General features: G+C 36.1%; 1 pseudogene; it reads left to right on the top strand.

The window, feature by feature from the left end:
* The first annotated feature begins 2,187 nt into the window (after positions 1 to 2,187).
* On the top strand, positions 2,188 to 2,864 carry LOC149228104 (uncharacterized; annotated as a pseudogene).
* The last annotated feature ends 7,789 nt before the right edge of the window (positions 2,865 to 10,653 follow it).

Raw genomic sequence — 10,653 nt, forward strand, 5'->3', positions numbered from 1 at the left:
TGCAAATGACTGTCTCTCATGCAAAATATCGGCAGTTGTTTTGTAGTGATTCTCATCACCGGAGGTCGTTGTGACGCTATGCGAGTGTGACCGCGATCTGTGGTTGTCGAAGAGATTCACATTGAAACTCCTCTTGGAAATACTTCCAATGTCGCACTTCATGTCCTGGATGATATTCTTGAACGGAGGCATCAAGAACAATCTAGATGCTTCAAAGCCTTCAAAAATTAAGCTTTCATTCCTCATAATTTCAGAAACAACATAATTTGCAAAAAGGGCCAGGAGATTAAAGCTTTAATGTGTGAGATGGAATCTTCACACTAACAGGGTGTTAATGTACCGATACAGCATAGAATCGACCGATTCAAGGGTACACAGGCTGAAAAGGATGATAATTCTGCTGGTTTGGGGTTGTCGGAGGCCATTTTCGCCACAAATCGGCCTAGATGCCAGCACCACTGGGTTTTGTGTTGATCCCTGAAGCGGATCTGCTTCAACGGTGCCTCTGCAACCACGAGCGACGACTCCCTCTGCGTCGTCTCCACTGCCGTAGCACCACAGAACCTCCACTTGGATTCAAAAAAGAGAATCTGCAGCCAACTTGCCACTTCAGCCACGATCCGCTGCTCCACGTCCGCCAATTGATCCACGTAGGGGTGGTGTCTCTCCGACCCAGTGAACATCTCCGACAATATAACAAACAGAACCCACAAAATTGAAACTAGCACACTCTACCACACCAGGCACAGAGATTCGCACAACCTCTAAGCAGTGATTTATTCCTCATCAACAGATGTCCCAGCCTATGCATCTGTTGTTTTCACTGCCTCGCCCTTAACCTTCATGGCTTCCGTTGCAGGAGCTTCGGCGGGCACAAAAACATGAGCAACCTCTGTAGTGGTAGCCACCAATCTCTGTTAAATAAAACACATAGTGGAAACACTCCACACTTCGCCAAGTTCGACCTGAAGAAATGGACAAACCAAAAACAAAAAACCGAACTCTTTATTTCCTCGGCCCAGGAAGGGCGAAGCCCTCAAGGCTTTGATACCATGATAAAATCTGATAATGTCAATTGTTTCATTAATCAAATGCAATTACATATATACATGCACTCACAATTTGTTGGTTGAGAGAATATCTCAACCACACACCAATGTAGGAAATAGATCCTAACTACTAGGGACAGACTCCTTTAATTAGTAAGAATCACAACTAAGACAAGTAGGAGTTACATTTTCAAACATGGACCCCGTCAAATGACCTTGCAAATGATCTAGTCAGTTCAGTATTATGCTCTTAAAATTTATCCAAAAATCTGCTTTCTTAAATATTCTCCTGCATCTAATACTAGTAGGTTCATGCCTTACTACATGATGCAGGAGCATCTAACCTCAGCTTATTTTTTTAAACAGGAAAAACTTCCTTTTTATTGTTGTGAGGTAAAATGGCTCCATTTGTTTTCAATTCAATAACAAGAAGTTCAAATTAATGAAGAGCGGTGTATTTTGTCCGCGTCAGTGCAACTACCTAGTGGCGAAGGTCTCTTCTCACGAACGCTTTTTTAAAGTAAGAAAATCCTCCTTTTTATTGATGTGAGGTATAATGGATTTCTCTTTTTCAATTCAATAACAGGAAGTTGAAATTTTAGATTTCGCATCTATTCAAAAATGCGAAAACTTTGTGGGAAAAATCGATACTATGATTTAGATGGTTATGGCGATCATTAATTTGTTTTAAATGAGGTCGGAATCATTCATAAATCACACTTCCCAATAATTTTAACATTGGGACCATGGAGTTTTAAATTACCTTTTAGTCAATGAAAAGAGGTTTGAGCTTAGCAGCAAATTCCCAAGTTCCATAAGGATTATAACAACACTTACTTGTTTATTTTCAACCCCTAAATTCTAAATTCACCCCTCATATTTTTTCGAACATACACAATAAATCTAAGTAATCAATATCCAAATCAGTCAAAGTTGAGCAGTTATTAACAGGAGACTGTAGGAGTCCACTGCCCTCAAGTCTCCTCTCTGCATCTTGACTGACCTTGACTTCGGAGTGATCGTGGATTTTACTCTCTTTCGCACTTCCTTCCGTTTTACATGGGCATCCACTATCACAAATTCCTATAAATCCCAAGCTGCAGGGGAAGGAGGTGGCGCTCTTGAAGCAGAGGAATCAATGGCAAAAGCCCTGAATTTTGAAGAGGGAAAAGTATGCCACCGGATTTCTGCAAGTAATCCAGGCATAGGCATTCATGTGTTTGTGCCCACGATGTTGGTCTCGTTGGCTCTCATCATCAGGCATTGGGAAGCTGTTTCACCCAAGTTGAGCTTGGGCGTCTTGATTCAGTCTTCTGGTTTATTTTGTGTAATATCATCATTGTTCTTCTCTCCATCCAATCGGGATTGTTCTGTGTAACTTCCAGTACCGAGCAACATGGAGATTCAAGTGCATTTGTGAAGGAAATTGAAACCAGGCCAAAGCAGCAGAACGCTTTGGAGGGGACTGGGACGGAAAGCAGAGAAGCTCCTGGAAAAATTGAATGGACTAATTCCATTTCCATGAGTCTTACTGCTACAGAACCTGAGCAGAAAAAACCATCTGCTAAGCGGACCCACAACAGTGTTAATGGTATGACACAAGACAAAGGCCAAGACGATTCTAACATGAAAAAATTGATGGCCAAGGATCATGTTCTTGTGAAATCTGAACCGATGGTGACAGATAATGAATTGAAGTAGAAATGCGATGATTTTATTGCTAAAGTCCATCATCAAATACGTTTACAGAATAGTGCATACTTCACAGATTACAACAATCAAATGGGTTTATCTGTGAGTGGTTTCGAGAAATAAGGCTTACCCAAGTTCAATATCAACAATTTGACACTTAAATTTATATTAAATATATTGTTGTAATACCTCAACTTTGTTGTTGATCCATTTTATAATAGTTTTCTGGAATCTATCTTATTAACCCGACCCGGAATGCACGAGCAGGAGGGCGAGCAGGGGAGCGAGCAGGAGCGACGAGCAGGGGTTGTGTGCAGGAGGGCGAGCAGGAGCGGCGAGCAGGAGGGTGAGCAGGAGCGGCGAGCAAGAGGGCGAGCAGGAGCGGTGAGCAGGAGGGCGAGCAGGAGCGTGAGCAGGAGCGGCGAGCAGGAGCGGCGAGCAGGGGAGGAGCGCAGAAGCGGAAGGGGTGGAGCACGAGCAGGAGGGCGAGCAGGAGGGCGAGCAGGAGCGTGAGCAGGAGCGGCGAGTAGGGGTTGAGCGCAGGAGGGCGAGCAGGAGCGGCAAGCAGGGGAGGAGCGCAAAAGCGGAAGGGGCGGAGTGCAGGAGCACGACCCTTGTCAACGGGCTTTGTTTGGTGTAGGAGCAGGAGCAGGAACAGGAGCAGGGGGTTGAGCACAGGAGCAGAAGGGGAGGGCGAGCTGGAGCAGAAACGTCGAGCAGGGGGTTGAGCACAGGAGGGCGAGCAGGAGCGGCGGAGGAGCGCAGAAGCGGAACGACCCTCGACTACGAGCTTTGTTTGGTGCAGGAGCAGGAGCAGGAGCAGGGGTTTGAGCGCAGGAGCAGAAGAGGAGGTCGAGCTGGAGTGGCGAGCAGGGGTTTGAGCGCAGGAGGCCGAGCAGGAGCAGGAGTGGGAACGCGGCGATCAACGAGGGTTCTCCTCAGGCAACGAGGGCATCAACAGAGGCGAGTGGGGATCTGAGTGGGCTTCACCAGCGACTGAGTCGAGCGGCGAGAGGCAACAGAGAGGTTTTCGTCCTGCTCGCTTCATCTTCTGATCTTTTAGTTTTCTCTAAGCGGGGGCGAGGTGGCTCCCCTTGCCGCCTCTGCCCCCGGTGACGCCTCTGCTCCGGTGGGTCTTCTCCTTCTCGGCGGCAGTTAGGTTTGTTCTGGCCACGGCATATCCTTTGGAGCGTTGAGGGAATAGCGGTGCTTCTGCCCTGTTTCGTGCCGCTTCTATGGAGGTCTCCGTTGGTCTTTTCTGCAGGCAGATGCGGATGATTGTGGCAGCGTTCTTCCTCTGTTTCTCGTCTGATTCGGGTGGAGAGTTTGAGGGGGCGGGGAAGGAGTGGCTTCTTTTGCTGCTCTCTTCCTCATTTCGTGCCTCTCCTTCCATATTGGGCGGACAGATCTTGTTGCTCTTTCTTCAGATGCTTGTCTGCTTGGTTTTTTGGTGCCTCTTCTGCACCTTATAGATGGGTTGCCTTGTCTGGGGGGCAATATTGGCCTTTCGGGGCTTTATTTGGGATCTGTTTTAGCAGATTTGCATGTGGCTCGGTCCACGTTTCTGCATATGCTTCATGCATTTGCTCTATGTAATCTTCTTATATGAATGTTTCTGCATATGCTTCTTGCATTTGCTCTATGTAATCTTCTTATATGAATATATTACGCTTTTTCTTCTGAAAAAAAAAAAGCCCGACCCGGAATGTGTTTGGGATTGTAGATTCATCCAAACACAATTTTGTAACTAGGATCTCTCAATCTTCAATCGAAATGTATTAACTCTTGTAACTACAGTAATTGGCTATTTATCTTTGAGCTTTTAAATGGTTTTTACAATTATACCTTTTTTGAACTTTTGCTTTTTCCAGTGATTTCATCTTTGTATTTGCAGGTTTGATTATGCATTTTAATTCTGTATATAATTAACAGTGGAACATGTTTATCTCATACCATCTAAAATTAATATTCATGGTTTAAACATTTCCAAGCCTCTTCCTCCTCATTTTTGTTTACCTTTCATCTTTATACTTTATAATTGTTCTGTTATCCGTTTTATTCTGATCCGTAACTAGAATAAAGTACTGTATAGTTATGGAATGTGGTCTAACCGTTAGGCGGGGTTTTACAGCTTTCATGGTCTAATCCTAAACAAAACTATGTATGCCTCAAAGCTACTCCAAGCTCAATTTCTTGAGATGAAAAAAAAGGATTACTATATATATTTTATTGGAAAATTTCATCAAATTCGTCCTATTAATCCATTCCATTACAGAAGGAAAATTACGATCTCATGCTTAACCTATAAAATAAAACCATGTTTTTGCTTATACAAAAGAGTGAATCAGTTGTGAAAATTTAAAAATAGTTATAATTTTTCTGTCTCTGAAGGTTTTTGTTTCTAATCAAAAAAAAAAAAACTCTTTTTATTAATAATAAAGAAAGTGATTACAAACAGAAAACTTGTATCAGTATTTTGATTGAAAACAGAGTATGTTAATCAGATAAACTTCAATCCTAGATGTAACAAATAAACATGGAACTTTATGAAACTTCATTGCTTAAAAATCCCTGTGATAATTAGTTAGCACAGTGATGAGATTCTTTCAAACAAAAATCGACAAAGGTGAAAGATGATCATCCATACATCCCAAATCTGTCTCAAACATTTGCAGTTCTATTTAGCTTTCTCTTGATTTCTATTTAAACATATATTACAAGTCAATCTATTCATTTATTCCCAGGGGAAACTCCCCAGTATACTATTTCTTTAAAATTAGATGCTGAATAAAACTTGATCCTGGATATCAAAATAAATCTCCCATGATTGCCTCCCGTTAGGCAATCCATATACCCAGAAAAAGATGAGAATAAATTTGTTAATCAGGGTTAGCTTAATTGGACATGGTGTCCCTGTGGCTGATTCCTGTCTAATTGCTTCAGCTCTGTTCGAAAGGGTTTCCAAATCTTTTTCAATTCTATGAATATCAATTTATTGGATTAAGGTTTAGTAGTTGAAACAGGGCATATAAAGAGTTCAAGTCCAAACTCTAGGTTGAAAGTCCATGAGAAAAGGTGTTGCGACCTCAAAAAAATAACTTTATGTTTCAATCCCCTTAGTTCTTAGTCAAACTTGATTGAAATCTCACTATCTCCTTTCGATAATTGTATAAACCGCACTCCATGAGAAGGCTTGAGATTCTGTCCATTGCAGATTTCTACATTCAACGGGCATACAGCAAAGTCACAGGATCACAAAATATGTAATGGATATAAAAAATGTACAGAATTTGCACGTGAGTGCATGATGTAGCGGTCGGGGCAGTTGGTTTGCACACCCCCCTGGCCGTGTTTGAATCCTGCGGAGCTGCGCAGATGTTGCAGCATATATTGTTCCATGGAGATTGGCCTGTTCTGACACGCATATGTACCAATATATATGTAAAAAAAGAGGGCCCATAATGCTTCTAAAGGGAACTAGCCCCTCCTATTTAAAAAAAAAATTAAAAAATAAAAAATGTATAGAATTTGTAGAGGATATAAAGATACTTAAGGGAAGTAAGGAGAGTCGAGTTTTTTTGCAAACCTAATTTTTTAAATTCAATTATCAAGTAAATACAATAAAAATGAAAACAAACAAAATTTTGTCAAATGCCAGGTTTTGACTTTTAAAATTATCATTTGAAAATAAGTTTCCAAAATTATATAATAAAGCTTTTATGAAATTTTGAAAAATTATATATTTTTAATTGTCAAAAGTGTCCTCCAAAATTATTCATTAAAAAGTTGATAGTTGTATTGGTAAAGTATATATATTTTTTCAACATTATATATTTTTATTAGTAAATTTGTTATTCAAAATCATTAAAAATAATAAAAAGTTAGAAGTAATTATGTATTATAATTTAATATGGAATAATGTTATAGTATTGTATTTTACAATGAATGATGATGATGATGATGGTTAATGTCCGCTAAGACCAAACATTGGTCTATCGGGCCTAAAGAAACAAATTATTTATTTTGATTTAAGATTTTATTCCTATGCTCAAAAAGCTTGGAGAGAAGCCTCCCGAGCTCACTATAATTTTGACATTGTAAAAGGCTAGGAAGGTCAGTATTGTAACAAAGATTGTGAAACTGAGATCTAATGTGGTTGTACGCGGGGCACTCTAAGAGGAAGTGGTTTTCATCCTCGGTGTTCCTATTCTCACATATATGGCAGATCCTTTCCATCCATGGCGTTTTAGGAACTGCCCAACGACCTGTTTCACTATGGAGCTCATGAGAATTCGTTCTAATCTTGACTATATTAATTTTCTTCTTTGAGCTAGTTAAAATAGAGAGATACTTTTGATCTTCTAGGGTGGGGTTGATGACCTTCTTATAATAACTTAATTTTCTTTCAGCCGCTAAATCTTTCTCACGCCACATTTTTTCTTTGAACTTAGAAGTAACAATATCTTTAATGTTATTTATGTTTTACAATGCATCAATCTCGTTGATATCCCAATAGTTTAACCAAGCCCTTGTGTCTTTATGCCACCCCCAATTGAGCCTTAGGTGGTTTTGGCTGGAGTTTAAAGCTAGCTTAGGAAGTCTATGATCGTCTATGTTATTGAGTTTGTGCTTGTACTAATCATAGCTAGGCTCTCAATAGGGGAAATACATGCTTCTATAAGGAGAATAGGATAGGGTTTATTACTTTTAATTTTCAGGTTATAAGTTATAAAACGCTTCTGGATTTGTTCAATCTTTCTCCATGATTCTCTGGAGATGCTCCAACCCCAAACCTCATAGCCATATAAGATAACAGGAGTGACTAAAGTTTCAAAGAGGAACTTCTTTTAATCCTGCATTACAAGGTTTGCTCTTTTACAATTATTTTCAAGACCAAAATAAGCTTTCCACCCCCCATTAATCATTTTCTCAATGCTATGGTTCCAATTGAGCTTGTGATGAATATCAATTCCTAGGTACTTGTAAGAATACACTTCCTCCAAGTTATTATTGTCATACATAAAATTAGCGTAAGTGTCCTTCTTGGATTTGATAATCATAACTTTTGTTTTGTCAGTGTTAACAGTCATACCCATGGTAGAGCAGAAATCCTTAAGAAGCCTGAGTTGCTTATCAAGATCATATGGGCACCTTGCCAAAAGAACAATATCATCAGCATGGAGAAGAAGGATGACGACTATCCCAGCTAAGATCGTGCCATCACATCCTGCTTCCTCTAAATATATGCGAAGAATATATAGAGTATGTTTTTAACTCTTTCACCGAGCCTCAGAACTCTTTCACCGAAGAATATATGCCAAGAATATATAGAGTATGTTTTTAACTCTTTCACCGAGCCTCATAACTCTTTCACCGAAGAATATATGCAAATAATATATAAAGTAGGTGTTTAACTCTTTCACCGAGCCAGAATATATAAAGTAGGTGTTTAACTCATTCACCGAGCCTCAAAACTCTTTCACCGAAGAATATATGCAAAGAATATATAGAGTATGTTTTTAACTCTTTCACCGAGCCTTAGAACTCTTTCACCGAAGAATATATGCGAAAAATATATAAAGAATGTGTTTAACTCTTTCACCGAGCCTCAGAACATTTTCACCGAAGAATATATGCGAAGAATATTATATGGGATAATGTTGTAGCATGTTGTCTCAATTGAAAAAATAATAAAAGATTAAAAGTAATATAGAATTTTATATAAGGAAGATGTATGTTGTAAACATTTAAATGTTGGTTGAATTAATAATAAAACATTACAAATAATAAAATTCAATTTGTTATATTATAATTTTGTTTTCATTAATAAATTTATCAACAATTTTTTAGATAAAATAAAATCATAATATACATATCATATTAAAATATATAACATATAAATAGTAGCTATAAATTAAGATTCATTTTATCATATAAATTAAAATAATGATTCCATAACCATATTTAAATTTAATTAGTAAGCACATAAAAACTTCATGCTTATAATAAATTTATGATATAACAAGATTCTTAACTATGATATTGACCTCCACTTTACCATGGATATTATTAACTTGGTGATGTTATTTTCTTGATTATATATAGATATCTAGAAAATAACATCACCATGATGACAAACTGTGAAAACATACATATACAAATAATATTAACTTATAAATAAACTTTGTTAAAATATCATGACCAATCAATACAACATGCCAAAAGATCACAACTCATTTCACAATAAAAATATTTTGTTTTAATTGAATTTTATCACATATTTTTAATTAAATCTAAAAGCAAAAATGTTATAAGTACTTTTTACATATATGTAAATGTTCTATCCTCTGATTTCAAGATTTTGTGATTCATTTTTTTTAGATTGTTTATTCTGAAAAACAATCTCAAACACAAGATGTGAAATTTATATAATATAAACAAAAAAATTATAACCCACATTGGTCAATGTTAGCTAAATCAATAGTGGTTAATAGACAAATGGAATCTATAGTCTTGCTTTGAGAGGAACTAATAAATTGAGATGCAGAGTAGATAAATTGGGCTGACACTCTACAACCTAGTATGGGGTGATGTTGATATTTGTAAACGTTTACATGTCGGCAAATAATAAAAAATTAAAAATAATAGAGAGCCTAATATGGGGGATCTGTTGTAGTGTTCCTAAATGATTGTAATCATTTAAATGTTGACTCAAGTAATTATAAAAAAGTTAAAATTAATATAAATGATGAATTTCAATTTGTAATATGGTAAATTTGTTTTTATTAATAAAATTATGAACAATTTTTTAGATTAAAAAAAAATCATATATACATATCACATTAAAATATACGACTTATTTCACCATATAAATTTAAAATAAGATTCTATAACCATATTTAAATTTAATTAATAAGCACATAAAAATTTAATAGTTATAATACACTTACGGTATGAGCCTCCACTTTATGGTGAATATTATTAACTTGGTGATGTTATTTCTTGATTATTGTGTACAAATTAAGAGATGTCTAGAAAATAACATCACCATGATGACGAACTTTGGAAACATACATATACAAATATTATTAACTTGTAAATAAGTTTTGTTACAATACCATTAGTGTCATGACCAATCAATGCAACATGCCCAAAAACCATAACTCACTTCACAATATAAATATTTTATTTTAATTTAATTTAATTTTATAACATTTTTTTAATTAAATCTAAAAGCCAAAATATTATAATTACTTTTGAGATATATGTAAACCATCTATCTCACTACTACTAAAAAAATATTTCACAGATATTCTATAGAGATTAAATCAAATATTTTATTTTATTTTATTTTATAACATTTTTTAACATTTTTTAATTAAATCTAAAAGCCAAAATATTATAATTATTTTTTAGATATATGTAAACCATCTATCCTCACTACTACTATAAAAATATTTCATAGATATTAGGTAGAGATTAAATCAAAGTTTTAATAAAGTTAAAAATTAAAATAGATGTGAAATTTATATAATATAAACAAGTGAGGAACTAATAAAACGATATGTGGAGTGGAAAAATTTGGCCAATAGGCACTATACCACCTAGTCTGGGGTGATGTTGATGATATTTGTAAACAAGTTTATGCATTAAAATATATAACATATAAATAGTAGCTAAAAATTAAGATAGATTTTACCATAGTAATTAAAATAATGATTCTATAACCATATTTAAATTTAATTAATAAGCACATAAATTTATGATTACAATATAATAAGAATTTTAACTATGGATATTCACCTCCACTTTACCATGGGTATCATTAACTTTTAAATAAGCTTTGTTACAATACGACATGCCCAAAAACCTTAACTCATTTCACAATCAAAATATTTTATAACATTTTTTT

The sequence above is a fragment of the Pinus tabuliformis genome, chromosome J (genome assembly GCF_031772625.1).
Source record: "Pinus tabuliformis cultivar Carrire ecotype Pingquan chromosome J, CPIR1, whole genome shotgun sequence".
Classification (NCBI taxonomy): Eukaryota; Viridiplantae; Streptophyta; class Pinopsida; order Pinales; family Pinaceae; genus Pinus; species Pinus tabuliformis.